Source organism: Bos grunniens, chromosome X (assembly GCF_055505025.1).
Source record: "Bos grunniens cultivar Pamir isolate PY7600 chromosome X, Bosgru_T2T1.0, whole genome shotgun sequence".
Lineage (NCBI taxonomy): Eukaryota > Metazoa > Chordata > Mammalia > Artiodactyla > Bovidae > Bos > Bos grunniens.
The window spans coordinates 96,457,447-96,482,175 of record NC_141194.1 but is presented as its reverse complement, the minus strand read 5'-3'; positions in this window follow the sequence as shown (position 1 = coordinate 96,482,175).

Genomic DNA, 24,729 nt, shown 5'->3' with positions numbered 1-24,729 from the left:
TTCTATTTTGGTAATATTTTATTTGGTTTGTGGTATCAAGGTTATGCTAGCTTCAAAAATCCATTTAGCGGAATCTCTCTACTCCTCTATGCTCTAAAAAATGTCTGTTTTACCTCGTCAAATTTAGTAAGTTGTATAACTTAAAAATTTGTCCATTTAAAGTAATATAATGAAATTTTAAAATTAAATTTTAAAAATCACTCACAAAATTTTAATTTATCTTCTCATGTCTCTTGGACATAGTTTGGCAGCTTCTTTTTCATTCTTGATAATGACTTGCATTTTCTTTCTTTTTTCTTAATCAACATAGCTAGAATTTTATTAATTTTGTTGATCTTTTCATATAACCAGCTTTTGGCTTTGTTAATTTTCTGTATTTTCTGTTGTGTTTATTTTTAGTGTCATCTTTATCTCCTTTCTTCTACTTACTTTTGATTTACTTTCTTTTTAATTTTTTAGCATCTTAGGTAAGTTTGTTTTTTCTTATTTTCTAATGTAAGCCTTTAAAATGATAAATTTCCTTTTAAGCACTGTGTCTTGACATATGTTATTTTTATCATTCAGTTAGAAAACATTTTTATTTTTCTCAGTTTCTTTATAATTTCTTATTTAGCTCATGCATTACATAGGATCATCTTGTTTGAGTTCCAAATATTTGAGAATTTCATAGATTCTTGTTGTTATTGATTTCTAATGTAATTCTGTTGTACCCAGAGACTATGATTTCAATTCTTTGCATATATATGCTTTGTAGAGATATACTTTATGGTCATACAGAAATGTATGTGTGTGTAGTGAATGTACCATGTGCATATGAAAAGAATGTATATGCTGTCATTACTGGGTATTGTATTCTATAAATATCAATTAGGTTTACTTGGTTGATATTATTCTTTAGATCCTAGATGTTTAAACTGACTTTGTCTAGATAGTGTATCAATACTGAAAGAACAGTGTAAAAATCTTCTACTTGAATTGTCTTTTTTGCTCTTCAATTTTGTTGATTCTTGCTTCATGGATTTGAAGTTTTGTCATTAAGAACATTTGTATTTACAATATTTTTCTGACAAACTGATTATATTATCATTGTAAAGTTTGCTTCTTTACCTTTAACAATACTATTTCTCTTAAAATTTCTTTTAGCTGGTATCAGTATAGCTACCGTGGCCTTCTTATGCTTACTGTTTGTATGATATATCTTTTTAATCTATTCTTTCTACACTTCTGTACCAGATTTAAAGTATGTATGTTATAGACATTAAAAGTGTGTATGTTTAAGATGGGGTCTTGGATTTTTAGCATTTTTTCATAATCTCTGTCTTTTACTTGGAGTGTGTCAACTATTATCATTTAATGTAATTATAAATATGATCATCTTTAGATCTTCTATTTTACTATTTGTTTTTTGTATGATCATTCTTGTTTTTGCGTTTCTGTTTTTACTGCCCTGTCTTCTTTTAGATTATTTTAATATATTTTAGAATTTTATTTGAATTTATCTATTAACTTTTAAACTACATCTTTTAAAATTTTTTAGTGATTCTAGAAATTACAATATACATTCTGAAGTTGTCACAGCCTTCAAAGGATTAATATTTTACTATTATGTTGGTGCCAAAGTAACTGCAGTTCTTACATTGTTGAAATTTGCCATTTGATATTGGAATACATTGCAAATAAATGTGGTTATGTTGTACATCACTTTAAGGCACATTTCTTGCTTTATATTTTTTTGCTAATGACATTGTGCTTATGCGTGCAAAGTCACTTCAGCTGTGTCCGACTCTTTGCGACCCACTGGACTGCAGCCCCCCCAGGCTCCTCTGTCCATGGGATTCCCAGGCAAGAATACTGGAGTGGATTGCTGTGCCATTCTCCTGGGGATCTTTCCAACCCAGGGTTTGAACCCGCATCTCTTATGTCTCCTGCATTTGGCAGGCGGGTTCTTTACCACTAGTGTCACCTGTGAATTTGAGCAGATTTTTTTATCTGAGTTCAAAATGGGTCATAAAGCAGCAGAGAAAACTTAACACATGAACAGCACATTGGAACTGCTAACGAATGTATGGTGGAGATGAGAGCCTTGAAGATGAGGAGTGTAATGACTGGCCATCCGAAGTTGACAACGACCAATTGAGAGGTGTCATCGAAGCGGATTCTCTTACAACTATCTGAGAAGTTGCCGAAGAACTCAACATTGACCATTCTACGGTACTTTGGTATTTGAAGCAAATTGGAAAGGTGTAAAAGCTTGATAAGTGTGTGCCTCATGAGCCGACTGAAAAAAAAATCATTGTTTTGAAGTGTCATCTTCTCTTGTTTTGTGTACATGCAAAAACAACAAACCATTTCTCGATTGGATTGTGATGTGCAATGAAAAGTGGATTTTGTATGGCAATTGGTGATGATCAACCCAGTGATTGGACTGAGAAGAAGCTCCAAAGCACTTTCCAAAGCCAAACTTGAACTAAAAAAAGGCCATGGTCACTGTTTGGTGGTTTGCTGCCCATCTGATCCATTACAGCTGTCTAATCCCAGCAAAACCATTACATCTGAGAAGTATGCTCAGCAAATCAATGAGATACACTGAAAACTGCAAGGCCTGCAGCTGATATTGGTCAACAGAATGGGCCCAGTTCTTCTCCACAACAATGCCCTTACCTTGTGTCCTACAACCAACGCTTCAAAAGTTAAATGAATTGGGCTATGATGTTTTTGTCTCCACCATTTTCACCTGACCTCTCACCAATCAACTACAACTTCTTCAAGCATCTCAACAACTTTTTGCAGGGAAAATGCTTCCACAACCATTAGGATGCAGAAAATGCTTTCCAAGAGTTCCTCAAATCTCAAGGCACAAATTTTTATGCTAGAGGAATAAACAAACTTATTTCTTGTTGACAAATATATGTTGATTGTAATAGTTCCTATTTTGATTCATAATGATGTGATTGAGCTAGTTATAAAGATTTAAAATTCAAGGTCCGAAACCACAATTAGGTTTGCACCAACCTAATAATTGCATAAAATGCAGCCGTACAACCAAGTAGGTCCATTTATCACCTCTCCTCACCTTCTGTTATGCAATGTTTGCCATATATATTAAAACTACCTGCATTTTAATCCCACAAGAGAATGATATTATGTTTGCTTTAAGTGGCTGTGTATATTTTAAAGAAATGAAGCAAGAAATGGTCTTTTCACTCAAATATTTACATTTTTTGGATTCTCTTTTATTCTTAAAGATCTAAGATTCTCTCTGGTGTCATTTGTTTTCCTCCTAGAGAATTGTCTTTTTTTTTTTTTAATTTTGGATATGCTGGTGATTCATTTTCAGTTTTCTTTTGTCTGAAAACTTGAAATTTATTCTATGCCAGTTGCTTCCTCCAAATATTGACTCTTCTCTTAAATCTGCATGCTTTTAATTTATCAGAGGGTAATTTTAAGTGTTTACTCACTCATACTAGTAGAATTCCCATTAACCCATTTTGGAAAACTATTTAAAATATGGGAAAGTATTTATGCAATAATAATAAATGAAAATAAGATGATAAACAGAATGTATTTCAGTTTTAGAAACAAAAAATGTAGCTATACATTTATAATGTATAAAAATGGAGAAGAAATATATCTAAGTCCTATTAGGGCTTCCCTGATAGCTCAGTTGGTAAAGAATCCGCCTGCAATGCAAGAGATCCCAGTTCGATTCTGCTGGGATTCCTAATCAGGAAGATCCACTGGAGAAGGGATGGGCTACCCAATCCAGTATTCCTGAGCTTCCCTTGTGGCTCAGCTGGTAAAGAATCTGTCTGCACTGCAGGATACCTGGGTTCGATCCCTGGGTTGGGGAGATCCCCTGAAAAAGGGAAAGGCTACTCACTCCAGTATTCTGGCCTTGAGAATTCCGTGGACTGTTTAGTTCTTGGGGTCACAAAGAGTTGGACACAACTGATATTATTCCTAATAATAACTAGGAATTATTTCCTGGTAGTTGGATTATGGTTGATTTTTATTTTATTCTTTAGAACTTGCTAAAAGCTATATTTTTAAAAACAGCACATTTAATTTTATGATTAGACAAATAATAAAATTGATTTAAAAAGATATCAGAAGGCAATGGATTAATAAATGATAAATGAATCATGTAGTTCATAAATCCTTTACTATTTTGAAGGAGGAAAAGATTATCTAGACCAAAAGATCACAGAAGCTTTTCATAGGAGAAGTAGGATATGAAATGTTTCTAGAAGGGGATAGTTTAAATAAGTGTTGGGTTATGTAGGTGAAGTGGAAGGAACATTCTAAAATTTTTCTTGGTATGGAATTTAAGGCCTTGAACTCAAGAAGGTATTTGCTAAGCCTCTCTATTTTTTAAGATGCGTATGAATTTGTTTCATTGTGTTTCATTCATAGGCTGATTCTGTTAGCAAGGATGACAGAGTGATAGGTTACTCACTCAGGTTTCTGCTTTGTTTCTGGCTCAGTGGCTTTGTTTCTGGCTCAGTGGCTGGAACTGGGGAACTAGGCAAGAGAAGAATGCAGTAATTGATTATTTTTTACTTCTTTGCTTTCTTTCAGTCTCTTCCAATTGTCATTTTCCATTTAGGGAAATATTCTCAAATAGAGATAATAATCTTGTAAACCTTTTTTATCAAACTTCATGAGAGAATTATTCCTTATTTCTCTTGACATCATTTTGTTTGCTTTCATCTTCTAATATGGAAAAAACTCTACATTTTTTAAATTTAAAAATTGAAAATTTAACTTGGAGTTAGAAACAAAATGCTTAAAACTTATCATATAGTATTTTGATGATAAGTTCAAAGAGCTACTTTTGGGAAACAACATGACAATTATGCTTTCTAATTTTAACAAAATTTCAAATGAACAGGAAGCCTCATATTGTGCAAACATTTATTTTTATTCTTTGAAACACAACTTTTAGATGAAAGAGGCAAGTTATAATAAAGATAAACTCCATATAAGATATTTAATCACAAATCTAACCTCCAGGATATGTCCCAGTGGGAACATCCACTAAAGCCACTCTTTTACCATCCTGTACAGGAATCACTGACGTTCAGTTTGATGAGCCTGAAGCCCTATGAGATTGTGAGTCCTCAAAGGAAGAACCAACTATGTTGAGAATGCTAAACAGGGAAATGGGCCCGTATATTTTTGAAAGATAATCAGTAAGTATGTAGAAATTGAAAAGTTATTACTTAGGCATCAGATAAAAATTATTTTAATCGAGGTTCTTTATTTCTTGAACATTTTATGTAATTGACATTTAATGCTTATAAATTTTGAAGTAATATAACCATGCAATATTCTCACGAAATATATAGATTATGATCGACAAAATGCTATCTTGTGTTCATTTACTTGCCAGTATTCTTTATATTTATCATTGTAGTTAGTCAAGTTTTCTAATATATGAGCATCCAAGTCATTCATCAACAACCAGCGGTAATAAATATTAGAACTAAATTGAATCATTAAAGAATTGTATACCTTTTAATGAGGCACCAAAGAACATTTAGTCACTTATCATTTAAAATTCACTTAAGCATCTAGAGTAGAAGTGCCCAGTAGAACTTTCTGTAAAATTGAGAATGTTTGTTATGATAGCCACCAGTCACATGTGGCTATCAAGCACTTATAGTGATACTAGTGTGCCATAAGAAATGAATTTTTATTTTTTAAAATTAATTTTAAAAGCAGCATGTAGCTCAATATAGGTGAAGTGTAAATTTGGAGTCCTCATGTGTTTTTGAAGTGAAGTGATAAAGTGATAATAAAACTGAGTATTTTTTCCTTCCTTTGTCTTAATTCATTCTGAAAACAAAAACTTAGTTAAAAATATAAAATTCACAAAAGCTTTTGAATCCACTCTGGTCATTCTTCAAATAAAGAAGTTGGCACAATTGAGTGTGCACTACAAATGTTTGTTCATTTGTGACAGGGTTTACATATTATCCTCAGTTGTAATTTTTTGAAATGGTTTGTATTTGATGCTCTATTAAACTGGTTGAAGATGTTAAAAAAAATCATATGCTTAAACTTAACAATCGATACTGAAGTTTAATTGTTAAAATATATATATATTCAATTTTTGTTGAAGAAGCCTGGATATGTAAACTTGTTGTTTAAATTAGAGAAATCACTTCAACTGTCTGTGAATTTTAGTGGCTGATATCCATCTGAGCTTCCTTGGTGGCTTAGATGGTAAAGTATATGCCTGCAATGTGAGAGACCTGGGTTTGATCCCTGGATCGGGAAGATCCCCTGGAAAAGGAAATGGCAACCCACTCCAGTACTCTTGCTTGGAAAATTCCATGGACAGAGGAGCCTGGTAGGCTACAGGCTATGGGGTCACAAAGAGGTGGAGACGACTGAGCAACTTTTATAACATGAAAAAAATTTCTCAGATGAAAGGAGAATGTAATGATTATACAAATTTGTTTCTATTCAAACTTTATCATGAAACTCCTAAGGGTTTGCTGTGAATACCTTCCAGCAGCTGGGGTAAGAATATTTGCTGCAGAGAGCTCTTTCCCTTTTCCTGTGGTCAGATATTTATGGGACAGTAGTGGTGATAGGATGATGTGACAAGAGGGGAATTATACAAGTCAAAATATTGTAGAACTCTGTGTAGTTTCTGTTCTCATCTAGGTATTCTTGCTCTTTTTGGCTCTCTCTATTTCTGTCTCTGTCTCAGTAGTTGAGCATGCGTGTTTTCTAAGTCACTTCAGTCGTGTCCCACTCTTTGCGACCCTGTGGACTGTAGGCTGCCAGGTTCCTCTGTCCATGAGATTTTCCATGCAAGAATACAGGAGTGGGTTGCCATGCCCTCCTCCAGGTGATCTTCCCAACCCAGGGCTTGAACCTGCATTCCTTTGGCTCTTGCATTGCAGGCAGATTCTTTACCACTGAACCACTGGGGACTGACCCTCAACTTACTATACTAGTGTCCATGGATTTAACATACATCATTTCAGTCACTATTAGGGGAACAATAAATTTCCTCAAATCCAAAGTAGGGCTTTTTGAAATATCTTTCAATACTCTACCTTTAAATTTCTATTGGTTAACTTTGCCTTCATCCTGGCCTTTCTGTCTGCTCCCTGATTGAGATTAAGCTAAGGAGCAATGGTGAAAAGCTTGGGAAAAACTGGAAGAGGAAGAGCTGTCATTGGCAGGCTCCATTTTAACTGCAGGGTTGCTATAATGTAAGAGTCATTAATGTGCTAGATCTTATGTACTTGGTCTTTAAAAGTACCTTACAGCATACTGCAGTTAACTGTTTATTGCTTCCATTTCCTCCCACCCAACTCCGCCCCCCTACTGTGGGTGTCTTGCCGTTGCTGGGAAATCAGCAGAGTATATTCTGCTGCTCCCCACTGAAGACAGAAATAAGTGCTTAGTCTTTTTTTGACGCTTTCCACCTTCAACACCCACTGTGCTATGGCTCGGTAGAGTACTTTATAGGTGGTTATATTAAAATTTCTTTTTCTATCAATAAAATGTAAAATTTGCCCTAATGGCCTCAATCTATATTTTATTCAGTACAGATAACAAGATAATTTTCTTAATGAAAGTAGCTAATATATGCTCTACATATGGAGTTTTAAATTGTGATGATAATGTCTTTTTGGTGACTGTAGTCTCCACTTTTGTGATGTAATGTTTTGTAAAGATGGCTAGTGATTTTACTGATTATTCTCAAATGGCTTAATAAACACATTCTTAATGGTGCTATGAATAAATTTTAAAAATTATTTTGTTCAGTAAAGTGCCTATGTGGTAAGAGTTTTAAGCCCTGAAAAATTTACTCAAATCCATTGCAGGCAACAACTGGTTTTATTTATTTTAGAAAAAGCTTAATAGCTCTTTTAAAATCTGAAAGTGATTTAACAATTAGAACTTTCATTAACTGTACCTGATCCTTGTGTACACACTTAAAAAAAAAAAAAAAAAAAGACTTTTTGAAGGAAAACTGCATTTCCCAGGCCCTGTTAATGTTTGCCTCTATCTGGTTCCAGAAGCTTGAAGCTGCACGAGAACCACAGGAATTAAGGGAGAATGGGGAGAATTCACTTACAAGAATTTGAAAGAAATACTCAAAACAATGGGTTCAATTACACTGTGTTCATGATTCTTTTCTTGTGAAAGGAGAAACATCAAATGTATTTTAATATGTCTGGACAACAGAACTTGCTTCTTAGAATTAGATTAAAAACAAGACAGTGAAGGATCATTTCTGACCTGAGTAGAAGATTCTATGCTCTTTGAGAGATTGCAGAATTCAGTTCAGTTCAGTTCAATCGCTCAGTCGTGTCCAACTTTTTGCGACCCCATGAACCGCAGCACACCTGTCCATCACTAACTCCCGGAGTTTACCCAAACACATGTCCTTAGAGTCGGTGATGCCATCTAACCATCTCATCCTCTGCTGTCTCCTTCTCCTCCTACCCTTGATCTTTCCCAGCATCAGGATCTTTTCAAATGAGTCAGCTCTTCACATCAGGTGGCTAAAGTATTGGCATTGCAGCTTCAGCATCAGTTCTTCCAATGAGCATTCAGGACTGATTTCTGTTAGGATGGACAGGTTGGATCTCCTTGCAGTTCAAGGGACTCTGAAGAGTCTTCTCCAACACCACAGTTCAAAAGCGTTAATTCTTTGGTGCTCAGCTTTCTTTATAGTCCAACTCTCACATCCATACATGACTATTGGAAAAACCACAGCTTTGACAAGGTGGATCTTTGTTGGCAAAATAATGCCTCTGCTTTTTAATATGCTGTCTAGGTCGGTCATAACTTTCCTTCCAAGGAGTAAGCATCTTTTAATTTCATGGCTGCAATGACCATCTGCAGTGATTTTGGAGCCCCCCCAAAATAAAATCTGATACTGTTTCCACTGTTTCCCCATCTATTTGCCATGAAGTGATGGGACCAGATGCCATGATCTTAGTTTTCTGAATGTTGAGCTTTAAGCCAACTTTTTCACTCTCCTCTTTCTCATCAAGAGACTCTTTAGTTCTTCACTTTCTGCCATAAGGGTGGTGTCATCTGCATATCTGAGGTTATTGATATTTCTCCTGGCAATCTTGATTCCAGCTTGTGCTTCATCCAGCCCAGCATTGCTCGTGATGTACTCTGCATATCAGTTAAATAAGCAGGGTGACGATATACAGCCTTGACGTACTCCTTTTCCTATTTGGAACCAGTCTGTTGCTCCATGTCTAGTTCTAACTGTTGCTTCCTGACCTGCATACAGATTTCTCAAGAGGCAGATCAGGTGGTCTGGTATTCCCATCTCTTTCAGAATTGTCCACAGATTGCAGAGGATACTTATTAAAAAAATCCTACCTTTCTTGTCTATGGCTCTGTAAGTGTCAGGCTGTTTCTGTTGTCATCCTGGTATTCAGTCAAGAATATGAAGCACCTGCAAGCAAGAAGTAGCTTTCTATTAAAAGAAATTAGTCATCCCTAAGACCTGTATATGTATGCTGACTCTGTGAAAAGTAATTGTTTCAAGCAGTTAAATCTTGAGATGGTATTCTGCTTATCCTAGCTCCTTAGATAACTAATGCAATTAAAAGTGTTTTAAAATTATAGAAGCAATCTATATTCTCCATAAAACAACACAGAATGATACATAGGAATTTATGCTACATAGGAATTATTAGGTCAATTAAAAAATTGACACGTGGTTGGTTGCTTAGATAAAAATATTGTATCAATATTAAATTTCCTGAAGTTGACAATTCTACTGTGGAAATGTAAGAGAATATTATTATTTAGAAGAAATGCTCGCTGAACTATTTGGGGGGTAAAGGGCTTTATGCAAGTTACTTACTCTTGAATAGTTCAGACAAATATTATTTATGTGAATATATATTTTTATGTGTCTGTGTGAATACGTGTAGATGTATGTGGAAGAGAAACAGCAAACAATGAAGCAAATAGAGTAAAAGGCTAATGTGTGAATCTATGTAAAGGATATGTGTGTGTTCATGGTTCTGTTGCTATTCTTACAACTTTAAGATTGAAATTATTTCCCAAATAGTTGAAAAAAATGTGAAAGCTTTCTCTTTCCCAGTTTTTTTCTATGCATACCTCTCACATAGAGATGTTTTAAAATATATAGAGGATATACTAAATATTTAATTTTGTGGTTTGATTTTCTTCTTTTTCATTTATCAATATATTTTGAATTGTGTAGTGTTTTGGTCACCTGATTTCCAAGTAGATGTCTATCTTATTTTAGCCAAATTCCCTTAGAGGACCTAGTTGCTCTGTCCTTCTCCATGACCTATTGAATTTTATACATGTGTTTTAAAGAATTTCATCAACCTTTATATGAATGAAAAATGGAGATTTTGAGAAAATCAAAATATTCCTGGGGTCCTTCTATAAGGGAAAACCATGCTATGAAGTCCAACTCACAGTGTTCTGTTATTTACTTATGAAAAAGGTAAGTCATTCATATGTTTCAGATTTCAAACTGTGCCAAAGGACATATAGTGAAAAACACTCTTTCTACCCTCTTCCCTTGCTACCCTCTTTTCAGAAGCAGTCAGTGCTAGTTCTTTCTTCTGTATTCTTGCATAGATATTGTATGCTTTTACAGTATGTGTGTATGTGTATATGTGCATGTACAGTTATTAACATATCCTCACTTATGAATATTATATCTTCACATATATGCATATTGTATTCAAATTCATCATATACTTATTGAGCCACTTCTATGCACTAGACACTATCTTAGGTGCTTGTGATACATCAATAAACAAAACAATATCCTTACTCTCATGTAGCTATCATCCTAATGGAAGTAGACATACAATAAACTTGGGCAAAATAAATACATTACATAATATGTCAGAAGGTGAAAAATGTTATTAAACAAAGAAGATAGAATAAGGGAGGTTGACAGTGCCAGGTCATGGAGAAGGGATGGACCGAGCTGGAATTTTAAATGTGATGGTCAAGATAGGCCTCCTTGAGAAAGTAACACTTAAGCAGAGACTTGAAAAAGATTTGGCTTCCCTGGTGGCTCAGGGGTAAAAATTCTGCCTGCAATGCAGGAGATGTTGATTTGATCCTTGGGTTAGGAAGATTCCCTGGAGAAGGAAATGGCTACTCACTCCAGTGTTCTTGCCTAGGGAATCCCATGGACAGAGGAGCCTGGTGGGCTGCATTCCATGGTGTCACTAAAGAGTCAGACTCTACTGAGCACACATGCAAGGCTAGCAGAAAGAGATAGGAAGATGGTGTTGCAGATATCCGGATACCAAGAAAAGGGATAATCAATATAAAAGCCTTAAAGTGGGAATACTATGCCCAGTATCTTCAAGAAATAGCAAAGGATTCAGGGTGATGGGATCAGAGTAAACAGAAAAGAAAATAGTTCCATAGGAGTCCTGAGAAGAAATGTAGAGCCAGTTCAAGTGAATGGAGAGACACTGGAAATTTTTGAGCAGAGAAATGGTATCATGTAGCTTACATTTTAACAAGATAGTTCTCTGACTGTTGTGTTGAGAATACACAGCAAGGGGGCTTGGGTGAAAGCAAGAAGACAGGTTAAGTGGTTTTTGCAAAAATTCAGGCAAATAATGGTGGTTTAGACTAAGGTGGTAGTAGTGGTCAGGTTATGCATATATTCTGAAGGCAGAACCAACAGTGTTTCCTGACTGTATGTGGGATGTAAGAGAGAGAGAGAAGGAGTCAAGAATAACTCCTATAGTTTGATGTGAGCAACTGTATATATAGATATGCCACTGGGGCAGAGACAAATTTTGAGAAGCTTGAATTTTCTTTACAATTTTGGGGGCCTGCTTCAGGAAAATGAATATAAAACTACCCATGTAATATTAGATATTAGGTAAAATGGGAATATTTATTAATAATGAAGGAATAAATGACACATTTTACAAATATTAAAAAACTTTCAACTACATTAACATCACAAAGTCCAGAAAAATAATAGTTTTAAAATTAATTACTCTCTATCTATTATTGTTTGCTTAGTTTCCAAAAATTTTTATCTTTGGTCTCCAAATACTCCTTTTTAAAGCAACTTGTTCTTGCTTCGTGCTTAAGGTGTGCCTTATCTTTCTGAGTAATAGCTTTGATTGTTTTAAGTTTTCTTCTCCTTCTGAAGTCTTCATTTTCTGCGTTTCTTGTTTTTTTTTTTCTCCTTTTTTAAAACATTAGTTCTGTTTGTTTTTTAGTTTTATTTTTTATCCTTGTCTCTAACTTGTGTGTTGGAACCTTTCCCCATGATTTGATAATCTTTGGTTGTCTGCTCTTGGTTGAGAGTGCTGATTGTAACTGAGTCTGGGGTATAGCTGATTTACTCTGAGTGCAGATGAACTGTTTAAATGCAGAACCGCTAGTCATCTGCATATTTAGGTTTTTCTTTTTGAGCTCATCAGGTTCTCCAGAGAAGATTTTTCCAATCTCTTGCCTGGAGGATGGAATTCTGCAGCCTTAGTGAGGGAAGCATTCGATTGATTATGCACATGGTTTCTCAATCCCCTTGTTTTAAGCGGTGTCCAGGGCCAGTGTGCCTGGTGTTTTCCAGTTCAGTGACTCTCTATTTTTTTTCCAGAGCTGGAGAATAAACATGCAGACTTCTGTGGAGGAAAGTGAAAGACAGTTATCTACCTCTGTAGAATGAGAAAAAGGATCTTTCTAAATTAAGTTGCTTTTCAGATATTTTCACCCAAACCTCCTGATTTTAACTTTCTCTTAACACTCTGTTCCAAAAGTACTTAGTGCTGCCAATTTTTGAAACTTATGATGATACTGGATTATAAATTAGGTTATTTCTCAGCATTCTCCACTGCTGGCTGAGTTCCCTACTGTCTCAGGCTAAGTCACCTCATGCTAATTCACCTGGGTTCCACTTCAAAAATTATATTGCTCTTTATTTCTTCTAATGTACTTCCCAGATTTTGGGTTTATGTCTTAAAAAATAAAAACAACTTTCCTTGCATTTTTAGTGAGGTTTGGAGGGATTAAAATTCGATTCCTGAGTACAGTTTAGCCATCTAATACAGACTTTCTTGGGATCCAACAATTAAAAAAATATTCATTTATTTTTATTATTTATTTTATTTAGGAATAATTTTTAAATTGTATTTTATTTAACTTTACAATATTGTATTGGTTTTGCATATATCAAAATGAATCTTCCACAGGTATACATGTGTTCCCCATCCTGTATCCTCCTCCCTCCTCCATACCATCCCTCTGGGTTGTCCCAGTGCACCAGCCCCAAGCATCCAGTATCGTGCATTGAACCTGGACTGGCGACTCGTTTCATATATGATATTATACATATTTCAATGCCGTTCTCCCAAATCATCCCACCCTCTCCCTCTCCCACAGAGTCCATAAGACTGTTCTATACATCAGTGTCTCTTTTGCTGTCTCGTATACAGGGTTATTGTTACCATCTTTCTAAATTCCATATATATGTGTTAGTATACTGTATTGGTGTTTTTCTTTCTGGCTTACTTCATTCTGTATAATAGGCTCCAGTTTCATCCACCTCATTAGAACTGATTCAAATGTATTCTTTTTAACGGCTGAGTAATACTCCATTGTGTATACGTACCACAGCTTTCTTATCCATTCATCTGCTGATGGACATCTAGATTGCTTCCATGTCCTTATTTTTAATTATTTTTGGCTGCTGTGGGTCTTCATTGCTGTGTTTGGGCTTATCTTTAGTTGAGGTTAGCAAGGGCTACTCTCTAGTTGCAGTGTGCAGGCTTCTCACTGCAGTGGCTTCTCTTGTTGCAGAGCGTGGGCTCAGTAGTAGTGGCACATGGGCTTAGTTGCTCTGCTGCATGCGGGATCTTCCTGGTCCAGGGATTGAACCGGTGTTCCCTGCATTGCAAGCTAGATTCTTAAGCACTGGACCACTGGGGTAGCCCCTGGGATCCAACCATTAAATACTTGGTTTTCTTACTGTTAAATTTGGACCAGGATTTCTGATTCCATTCATTTTTTCAAGGTAATGAGCACTGCCACTACTACAACAAACTCTCTTATCATTTTTCATTATATGAGAACTGGCTATAGATAAAAGGGCATGTTAATCCATGTCAATGATTCAGCAGTTATGAATTGAGCATCTATTGTGTACCAGGCACTATGGTAGTCATTTGATATATGGAAATAAGTGAATCTACCCTCATTGGAATCACAATCTAATGGATGGAAGCAATGTAGACCAAAAAAAAAAGGTATCTGTAATATCAGAAGTATGATCCAAATTCCAATATAGCCCAGATGAAGGCATCAATAACTCTGTCTGGGTCAGGCTCAGGGAAGTCTTCCTGGAGGGGTTGATGCTGACATAGGGAATGGGTGTTAGCAGCTTGCCACTTAGAAATAGTATGGAGAGGGTGTGGAGAAAAGGGAACCCTCTTACACTGTTGGTGGGAATGCAAACTAGTACAGCCACTATGGAGAACAGTGTGGAGATTCCTTAAAAAACTGGAAATAGAACTGCCTTATGATCCAGCAATCCCACTGCTGGGCATACACACTGAGGAAACCAGAAGGGAAAGAGACACGTGTACCCCAATGTTCATCGCAGCACTGTTTATAATAGCCAGGACATGGAAGCAACCTAGATGCCCACCAGCAGATGAATGGATAAGAAAGCTGTGGTACATATACACAATGGAGTATTATTCAGCCATTAAAAAGAATACATTTGAATCAGTTCTAATGAGATGGATGAAACTGGAACCTATTATACAGAGTGAAGTAAGCCAGAAAGAAAAACACCAATACAGTATACTAATGCATATATATGGAATTTAGAAAGATGGTAACAATAACCCTGTGTACGAGACAGCAAAAGAGACACTGATGTATAGATCAGTCTTATGGACTCTGTGGGAGAGGGAGAGGGTGGGGAGATTTGGGAGAATAGCATTGAAATATGTATAATATCATGTATGAAACGAGTCGCCAGTCCAGGTTCAATGCACGGTACTGGATGCTTGGGGCTGGTGCACTGGGACGACCCAGAGGGAGGGTAGGGGAGGGAGGAGGGAGGAGGGTTCAGGATGGGGAACGCAGGTATACCCGTGGTGGATTCATTTCGATATTTGGCAAAACTAATACAATATTGTAAAGTTTAAAAATAAAATAAAATAAAAAAGAAATAGTATGATTAAGCTGCAGTGGACAATATAAATCTTTCACCCTCTAATTTTGATCTGAGAGTGCTTTTAGGTGTTAGAATCCCAGATACAAAGCAGATGAAATAAGTAAATATTTCAGGCCATTTTAATTCAGGATAATGGAACATCACAATATCAATGTTCACATCATAATTCACAGCTGAAATGAAACACAATGAAATCAGTCTGTTTTTTCTGTCTTTATAGGGATGTTATGGCAATTAATATAATTGCTTATATATAATGCTTTATGAGTATAACATAAACATTTTAAATATCAATTCAAAAAGAAAAGCTGAAATTGTAGTGACATAACCTCATTCAACTAGTACTTAACTAAGCACCTGTTATGTGATAGAAATTCTTTAGGTGTTGTAGATACAGTGATGAACAAATGGATGGCAGAGGAGATGAGTGTAAGGAAGGGAGAAATATAGATTGCAGTAAGATAAAATAGCAGGTGGAACTGTCCCAGTTTTAGATTTTTGGGACAGAGTAAGAGCCATTCAGGACTCTGCAATAAAGTCAGCATGTCTGGAGCCCAAATCATGAGGCAGAGAACAGCATAAGATAATGCTGCAGTGATATAGGAAGCTGCCAGTTAATAAATTTGTAAGGATCCATATTAAGGAATTAAATGAATTTTATCCTAACAATGATGGACACTGAAAGGGAGTAACATGTTTATATGTATATTTTAGCAAGATCATCCTGCTGATACATTTTAAGTCCTTAAGAAAAGATTACCAGTAGCTTCTAATATAATAAAAGAGGCACTAGGCATTTAGTACACAGCTCCACCTATGACATATTTATACAAAAACTGAACCTAAAGCAGACCAAGTTTCTAGGTTAAAATACAAGTTTATAGGAAATGCAGGAAGACAGCAGACCATGTTCAGTGAAACCACAGGGATACAAACAAAGAACTACAGGCTGTTGGGAACTCTAGGACAAAAGACTCAATTTATTCAGGAAATAAAGTCAAGGAAATAAAAATCTTGAGGAGAAACCTACAGAGTAGGATGGTATTTAAGGGCCACTTCAACCAAATGGGGGCTTCCCTAATAGCTCAGTTGGTAAAGAATCCACCTGCAATGCAGGAGACCCTGGTCCGATTCTTGGACTAGGAAGATCCGCTGGAGAAGGGACGGGCTACCCACTCCAGTATTCTTGGGCTTCCCTTGTGGCCCAGCTGGTAAAGAATCTGCCTGTAATGTGGAAGATCTGGGTTTGATTCCTGGGTTGGGAAGATCCCCTGGAGAAGGGAAAGGGTACCCACTGCAGTAGTCTGGCTTGGAGAATTCCGTGAACTGTATAGTTACCGGGGTCACAAGGAGCTGGACATGACTGAGCTACTTTCACTTTCAACTAAATGTAGGGAGAGGATTTTGTTTGTAGAATGATTCAAACAATCAAAAAAACCTGATAAACCACTGTGATACTCTTAGGGAAATTTAAACAGTGACTAGATATTTGAAGGTTCTTAGGTAAGGAATTTCTTTGAGTTTTCTAGCTGTGAAAATGATGTAATGGTCATGTTTTAAAAACAATTTTTATTTTCCAGATAGGTGCCAGCATGAAAACAAGCAGATTAATAAATAAGACAACTAGTTGCTGTGTTTGTTACTACTAGTTTTCTCCTATAATTGGTTGTAGGAGAGGAAGATTGGAAGTAGAATGACCATGTAGGTAGGAGGTTTTTGTACCAATCCAGGAGAAAGAGAATGGAGGACTAGACTAGGGTGATGGCAGAGAAGATGGAGAAAAGTAGATGGTTTCAAGACATACTCTGGAGGTAGAGCTGACAGAATTTGTTGATGAATTGGATTTGTGGGAATGTTGATGTAAGGAAATAGACAAGAACATTTGCCAGATTTCAGGCTTGATCAATTTGGTGGATTGAGAGTGTCATGTGTTCCAAAAGGGAAAACTAGAGAATAAGTAGTGTTTGGAGAGACAGGGTAAGATTTAACATAGATGTGAGTCCTTGGTTTTAGATTTCAGTGAGATATGATAATACACATGGATTAATCTGTATTTGAATGTTCACGTTTGGAGTGGAGGAAATATCTCTGGCTTAGAAGCATCAAATTAAGATTAATTGGCATGTAGATAGCCAACTGAAGCTATGGAACTAAATGTGATCACCCTGGGGGAATGTGATTGAAAACGAAGAGAGGAAAAGGGGGAAGAGGAGGTGGTGGGGGGGGGAAGGTCTAGAACACAACTCTGAGAATTGGCAACACAAATTTATGTAGGGAAGAATCAACCTGCAAAATAACAAGATGGGGTGGAGAGAATATGAAAAAATCTTCTCCTGATATTCCAGGAAGCTAAAGAAGATAGTGTTTCCAAAAGAAGTGTGTGGTTAATTTAACATTGTCAACTTCTATAGAAAAATTAAATTAGATGAGGACAGAAAGAACATTGTGTTTGGTGACATATAAGTCATTAGTGTCCTTATGAAGTTTTTTTTTTTTTTTGTGGAATGATCTAGCGAAACTAACTTGAAGTAGGTTGAGGAGTGAGTAGAATGTGGGCAAATTGTGACAGAAATATAGGAAACTTTTAAAGGCAAGGTTATCAGGAAGGAAATATGGGGTTAAGGTGTTTTTTAAGTCTTAACCATGTATTAATGAAGATGGAAAAGATCCAGTAGAGCATAAGATAAATAAAAAAAAAAAAAAAAAAGGAGGAGGGTAATCAGAAGTGGAAAAACATCTAAAAATCATAGAAGAGTTAGGAACCAGAGAAGATGTGAAGGGTTTGATTTTAAATAGAAGAGACACTACTTCTTTTGTCACAGAAAAGATAATGGAAGGATACAGGTAGCTTCCCTGGTGGCTTAGACAGTAAAGAATCTGCCTGCAACGTGGGAGACTGGGGTTTGATTCCTGGGTTGGGAGGATCCTCTGGAGAAGGAAATGGCTACCCACTCTTGCCTGAGAAATCCCATGGACAGAGGAGCCTGGCAGGCTACAGTCTACGGGGTTGCAAAGAGTCAGTGAGTGACTGAGTGACTAAGCACATTAGGCACAGATAGTTTTGTAGGTTTTGTAGCTCTGTGTGTTTGCATGTGTGTGTGTGTGAAAGAAAAAAGGGAAGATTATCTGCTGAGACTGCAGGAAGATTTGGAGGTGTGTCAAAGAGGTTTGAGAACAATAGGGAAAATTTGAAGTAGCTATGGATATATATCCTCTGAGTTGACTGTGAGATTATAAAGTGCTTTAGGGATAAATATTGACCACAAGAGACCACAAATATAGTGGCAGCAATACATGTAGTTGTATGATTTTCAAAAACAGTGCTCAGCAATCTGAATATAGTAAAAGCAGAAACATTTTAAAACAAAAAATGTGAATGGTCCAAAGCAAGCTTTATTTACCTAAGTTGTAATTTCCTGTTAGCTCCCAGGGACTCTGTTAGTAAAAGCGAGATAATAGATTCAATATACTTTGAGATCTTGGGAATGAAAGTCCTTTTTAAAGACAAAGTGAAACCACAGTGATAATCACATAAAATTAAGCTATTTGAGATGTTTTCTATTCTTTTTGATTCCTGCATTACATGCCATTGATTTCCCTTTGATCCATCCCTTCACGATTAACTTAGGCATGATTTTCCTAATGCTTGATATTATCCTGTCAGTTTAAGAAACATCAGAGTAAATCAAAACTGAAGATGCCTATGATCACAAAATAACAAACATGTCAAAATAGAAATGTCAGTTTTTCTTAATTTAATAGCAGCTTATACCTCCCACCAAATCCACACAAGAAATTTCCAAATACCAACTATTGTATGTTTGTGAAGTGAATTCCAGTCAAAATTTAGACATGTATTTGAATGAACATTTATTCTATTGTAACGCTATTCAGTTTGTACCTAGCATTGTTGTTAGACCCTAGGGATTTATATATGGATAAGACAAATTTCTTTTATGTATTTAAGGAGCTCATGAAATTGAGGCAGAGTAAAGACAGGGTGGAGGATCAGCCAGTGAAGAGCCTTATATTTCTTGCTAATGGAATTTGAATTTTAAGATGTGGGCAGATTAAAACCTCCAAAGGATTTTCATTAAGGAAGTGACATGATCAGATTTGTGTTAAGGTCACTTTCATAGCGGAGTGTAGAAAAGGGACTAGAGGATAATAAGCTATAAGGAAAGAGAGAATTAACATTCCTGGAATGCCTGCTATATGCAAGACACAGTATTAATATACATAATATCACTTAATCACCACAAGAACAGTTAAGAACAAGCATTATCATCTCCATTTTATAGCTGAGTAAAATAAGGTTTAGAGAAGTTAATGTCCCAAAAGTCACAATCATAGTAAAATATATTGTTGGCTTCTGAACACAGCCTGACTCCAAGATCCATGCTGTTCTTCTGGACCATATGCTCAATGAGGGGCACTAGATGAATCTAAAAGTGAACAATGATGAAATCGTGAGTCAGGACTATGGCTGTAGGAATGGAAAGAAAAGTAAAATGTGAGAAATATTCAGGGAATAGAATTGGCAACAAGACCAGTATTTTGTGGATTTGAATTGGATGGGGAGGGAAACCAAGGGGCAGTGAGACGTCAAGAACCTCTCCTGGGTTTTAATTTGCCTAAATGAGTGGACAGATGATGATACTTTGAACTGAAATTGGTCCATGAAAAGAATAAATGGAAAAATGTTGAAGATACAGGACAAAATGGGAATAATTGATAGAATGAAGAGCTGGAGGAGATGGGAAAGAGTACTGGTGGAGGGATTATCTTAGTTGCTTTCTTTTTAATGGGAGGAGGAGACTGTTTATATGCTCAAATATAGATAAATATAGAAGGAAGGGAATAATATTGAGATAATTTAGACTCAATAGCCTCTATATTATCTCTGAAAAGAAAAGTGAAGGCAGAAGGCAAGGATGGGAAAGTGAGCTTGAAAAGAATAGTATTAAAGGATTGATTAACCACTGAAGGGAAAAGAAAAAGGAAATGATAACCATTTTTTAGCTAACTCACAGACAATTATTTCAGTTCAGGTACCCAGAATGGAACTTGGTTTCAGGTTTATAACTTTAAGTTTTCCTATTTCTCAAAATAAAGTTATCATAAATAATAATTTAGATAACTGATATTATTAGTCATGCATGAGGATCAACATTGCTTTTTATTTATTTATTTATTTTTGCATAGTGATAGAAGCAAAGTACAGGGGCTTCCCAGGTGGTGAAATGATGAAGAATCCACCTACCAATGCAGGAGACACAGGAGATGCAGGTTTGATCCCTGAGTCTTGAAGATACCCTAGAGGAGGAAATGGCAACCCATTCCAGTATTCTTGCCTGGAGAATCCCATGGACAGAGGGGCCTGGCAGGCTACAGTCCACAGGGTAAAAGAGAGTTGGATACGACTGAATGATTGAGCACACACACACAGGAACAAAGTATCCTTTCGCGAAAAGCCTAAGTGTCTCTCTAAACTACTCTTGTTGGGTTCTGATATAAATACTGTTAGCCTTGTAAAATAAATTAGGAGTGTGTTTCTTTTATTATTTTATGAAAAAGTTTGAGTAAGACTAAAAAGATTGGTTTCTCGAATTTCTCTGGAAACCTTTTAGAGCTTGGTTTCTTCATTGGAAGTTTTTTTTTTTTTTTTGACTCTATTGAATTTATTTAATGGATTCAGGGTTATTCAGGTTTTCTAATTCTTCTTGAGTCAGTTTCAGTAAATTATATTTTCTAGAAATTTACTCATTCAAGCTTTCAAATTTATTATAAAAATTATACTATCCTCTTATTATGTGTTTAATAACAACATGTATAGTTATATTTTACTTTTCAAGTCTGAATATTTTTAATTTGTACCCTTTCTCTCTCATTTTTTATATTATTTACTTGTATTCTTTCTCACTCTATTTTTCCTTGCTTAATTACATTGGAAGATTGTCATTAAACAAAATCTCCTCAAGGAAAAAACACAGTCAAAAGCTTTGGCATAGTCAATAAAGCAGAAATAGATGTTTTTCTGGAACTCTCTTGCTTTTTCCATGATCCAGCAGATGTTGGCAATTTGATCTGTGGTTCCTCTGCCTTTTCTAAAACAGCTTGAACATCAGGAATTTCACGGTTCACATATTGCTGAAGCATGGCTTGGAGAATTTTGAGCATTACTTTACTAGCATGTGAGATGAGTGCAATTGTGTGGTAGTTTGCGCATTCTTTGGCATTGCCTTTCTTTGGGATTGGAATGAAAACTGACCTTTTCCAGTCCTGTGGCCACTGATGAGTTTTCCTAATTTTCTGGCATATTGAGTGTAGCACTTTCGCAGCATCATCTTTCAGGATTTGAAATAGCTCACCTGGAATTCCATCACCTCCACTAGCTTTGTTTGTAGTGATGCTTTCTAAGGCCTGCTTGACTTCACATTCCAGGATGTCTGGCTCTACGTGAGTGATTACACCATCGTGATTATCTGGGTTGTGAAGGTCTTTTTTGTACAGTTCTTCTGTGTATTCTTGTCATCTCTTCTTAATATCTTTTGCTTCTGTTAGGTCCATACCATTTCTGTCCTTTATCGAGCCCATCTTTGCATGAAATGTTCCCTTGGTGTCTCTAATTTTCTTGAAGAGATCTCTAGCCTTTCACATTCTGTTGTTTTCCTCTGTTTCTTTGCATTGATCACTGAGGAGGAAGGCTTTCTTATCTCTTCTTGCTATTCTTTGGAACTCTGAATTCAGATGCTTATATCTTTCCTTTTCTCCTTTGCTTTTCGCTTCTCTTCTTTTCACAGCTATTTGTAAGCCCTCCTCAGACAGCCATTTTTCTTTTTTGCATTTCTTTTCCATGGTACTTCTTTCATAGTAAACCAATTTAAGTCCATAAAATGTCTTCAAAATACCACTTCAGTGCATCCATGTTTGGACGCATAATGTTTTCATGATCATTCAGTCTTAAGTATTTTCACACTTTATTATCATGAAGTTTTCTTTGGGTTATGAAATACTTGGAATCTTGTTTTAAAATTTCAAAAGTAAGCTTAGTGTAATGTATTAAAACATGTGTGATTTTACTTCTTTTGGATATATGTCCATTAGTGGGATTGTTGGATCACTTGGTAGCTGTACTTTTAATTTTTTGAGGAAACTCCATACTGTTTTCCATAATGGTTATGGTAATTAACTTTGACTCTAATGCTATATTAGAGTTTCAGTTTCTCCCCACACTTGCCAAAACCTGTTATCTCTTGTATTTGGATAGTAATCATCCTAACAGGTGTGAAGAATGCTAAAAAGTTGAATTCACAGGATCAGAGAATAGAACAGTGTATACCAGAGATTAGGAGGTGGGGAAAACGGGGAGATGTTGATCAAAGGGCACAAACTTTCTATTATGTGATAAATTAGTTCTGAGGAATCTAATGAATACCATAATGACTATAGTTAATAATATACCATATTGTCTACTTGAAATTTTGTAGGAAAGTAGATCTTAAGTGCTCTTATCACACCAAAAGCAAAAAAAAAAAAAAAAAGCCCCTTACAACTACATTGGGCATTTACACACATGGCTTGGATGGTACACAATCTGCCTGCAAAGCAAGAGACCCGGGTTTGATCCCTAGGTTGGGAAGATCCCCTGGAGAAGGAATGGCAACCCACTTTAGTCTTCCTGCCTAGAGAATTCTATGGACAGAGAAGCCTGGCGAGCTCTAGTCCATAGGGTCACGAAGAGTCAGACATGACTGAGCAACTAACACAACTAACTATATGAAGTGATAAAAGTTAAATGTTAACTTGATTGTGATAATCATTTTCCAATATAAACATATATCAAATCATCTCATTGTTCACCTTAAATATATACAGTTTGTCAATCATATCTCAATAAAGCTGGAAAAATTAATGCTAAACAACATAAACCCTTAAAAATACTTGATTTTTGACTTAATTATATTATAGTCAAAGAATGTGCTTGTGCGATATCAATCTTTTCAAATTTCTAATTTTTACAGCTTGAAGAATCTGTATCCCTGTGTTTTTAAAATCAATATTCAATTACAGAGACAATTACATTGAAATATCTCACGATGATGACATATTTATCAACTTTTTTCTATAATTCTGCCTTTCTTTTCTGTTTTGGGAGCTGTGTTACTAGGTTAATAGACATTTAAAATTGCCTTGTCATTTTGGTGAATTAGATCTTTGTTATTATATAGTGACCCTCTTTACCTCTAGCACAGAATTTTAAAATGTTTTTTAATTATTAAAGTATATTTTGTATGGTACTAATGTACCTGCAATAGCACCCCACTCCAGTACTCTTGCCTGGAAAATCCCATGGACGGAGGAGCCTGGAAGGCTGCAGTCCATGGGGTTGCTGAGGGTCGGACACGACTGAGCGACTTCACTTTCACTTTTCACTTTCATGCATTGGAGAAGAAAATGGCAACCCATTCCAGTGTTCTTGCCTGGAGAATCCCAGGGACGGGGGAGCCTGGTGGGCTGCTGTCCACTGGGTCGCACAGAGTCGGACATGACTGAAGCGACTTAGCAACAGCAATGTACCTGCAGTCACTTTCTTTGGAATACTATTTCATAGTATAATATTTTCATCCTTTAATTTTTACCTTTTTGTATACTCTTTTATGAAGTATATAACTGGATTTTTAAAAAAGTTTAGCATAAAAATCTTTATCTTTTACCTGAAGAGTTTAGTCCATTTATATTTATAGTGATTACTGAAATATTTACATTTATTTACATTATATTATTTATTTTCTATTTGTCTTATTTTTCTATTTATTTCCTTTGTTTCTACTTTCTTGTAATCTTTTGGGCTGAATTTTATTTAACATTTCTAATGATTATTAAACATATTTATTTTAACCTAACAAATTCTACAATCAGTCAACATTGTTACCTTCTAGCTGAACTACACAAAGAATTTATGTTTTACTTCTCATGATCCCCCCTCCAATGCTACATAACTGCAGAAATAGTAAAAATCTTTGTATTTGCCATCTGACTTTATTGAAAATATGTCTAGTGGTTCAGTGTTAACACTTATGTTATACAATTTATTAAACTATGAAAGTGTCTTTCTATTCAAATCATATAATTTTATCATATACTTTTTGTTTCGCTGCAGTTGTAATGGCTACTTGGACCACTGAGATAGTCTCTGAGACTGACTTCAGGCTTAGTAAGAAAAAGTAAAACATGCAATTAATGTGGTCCCCTGTGGGCATGTAGCAGAGAAGGCAATGGCACCCCACTCCAGTACTCTTGCCTGGAAAATCCCATGGATGGAAGAGCCTGGTAGGCTGCAGTCCATGGGGTCGCGAAGTGTCGGACATGACTGAGCAACTTCACTTTCACTTTTCACTTTCATGCATTGGAGAAGGAAATGGCAACCCACTTCAGTGTTCTTGCCTGGAGAATCCCAGGGATGGAGGAGCCTGGCGGGCTGCCATCTATTGGGTCACACAGAGTTGGACATGACTGAAGCA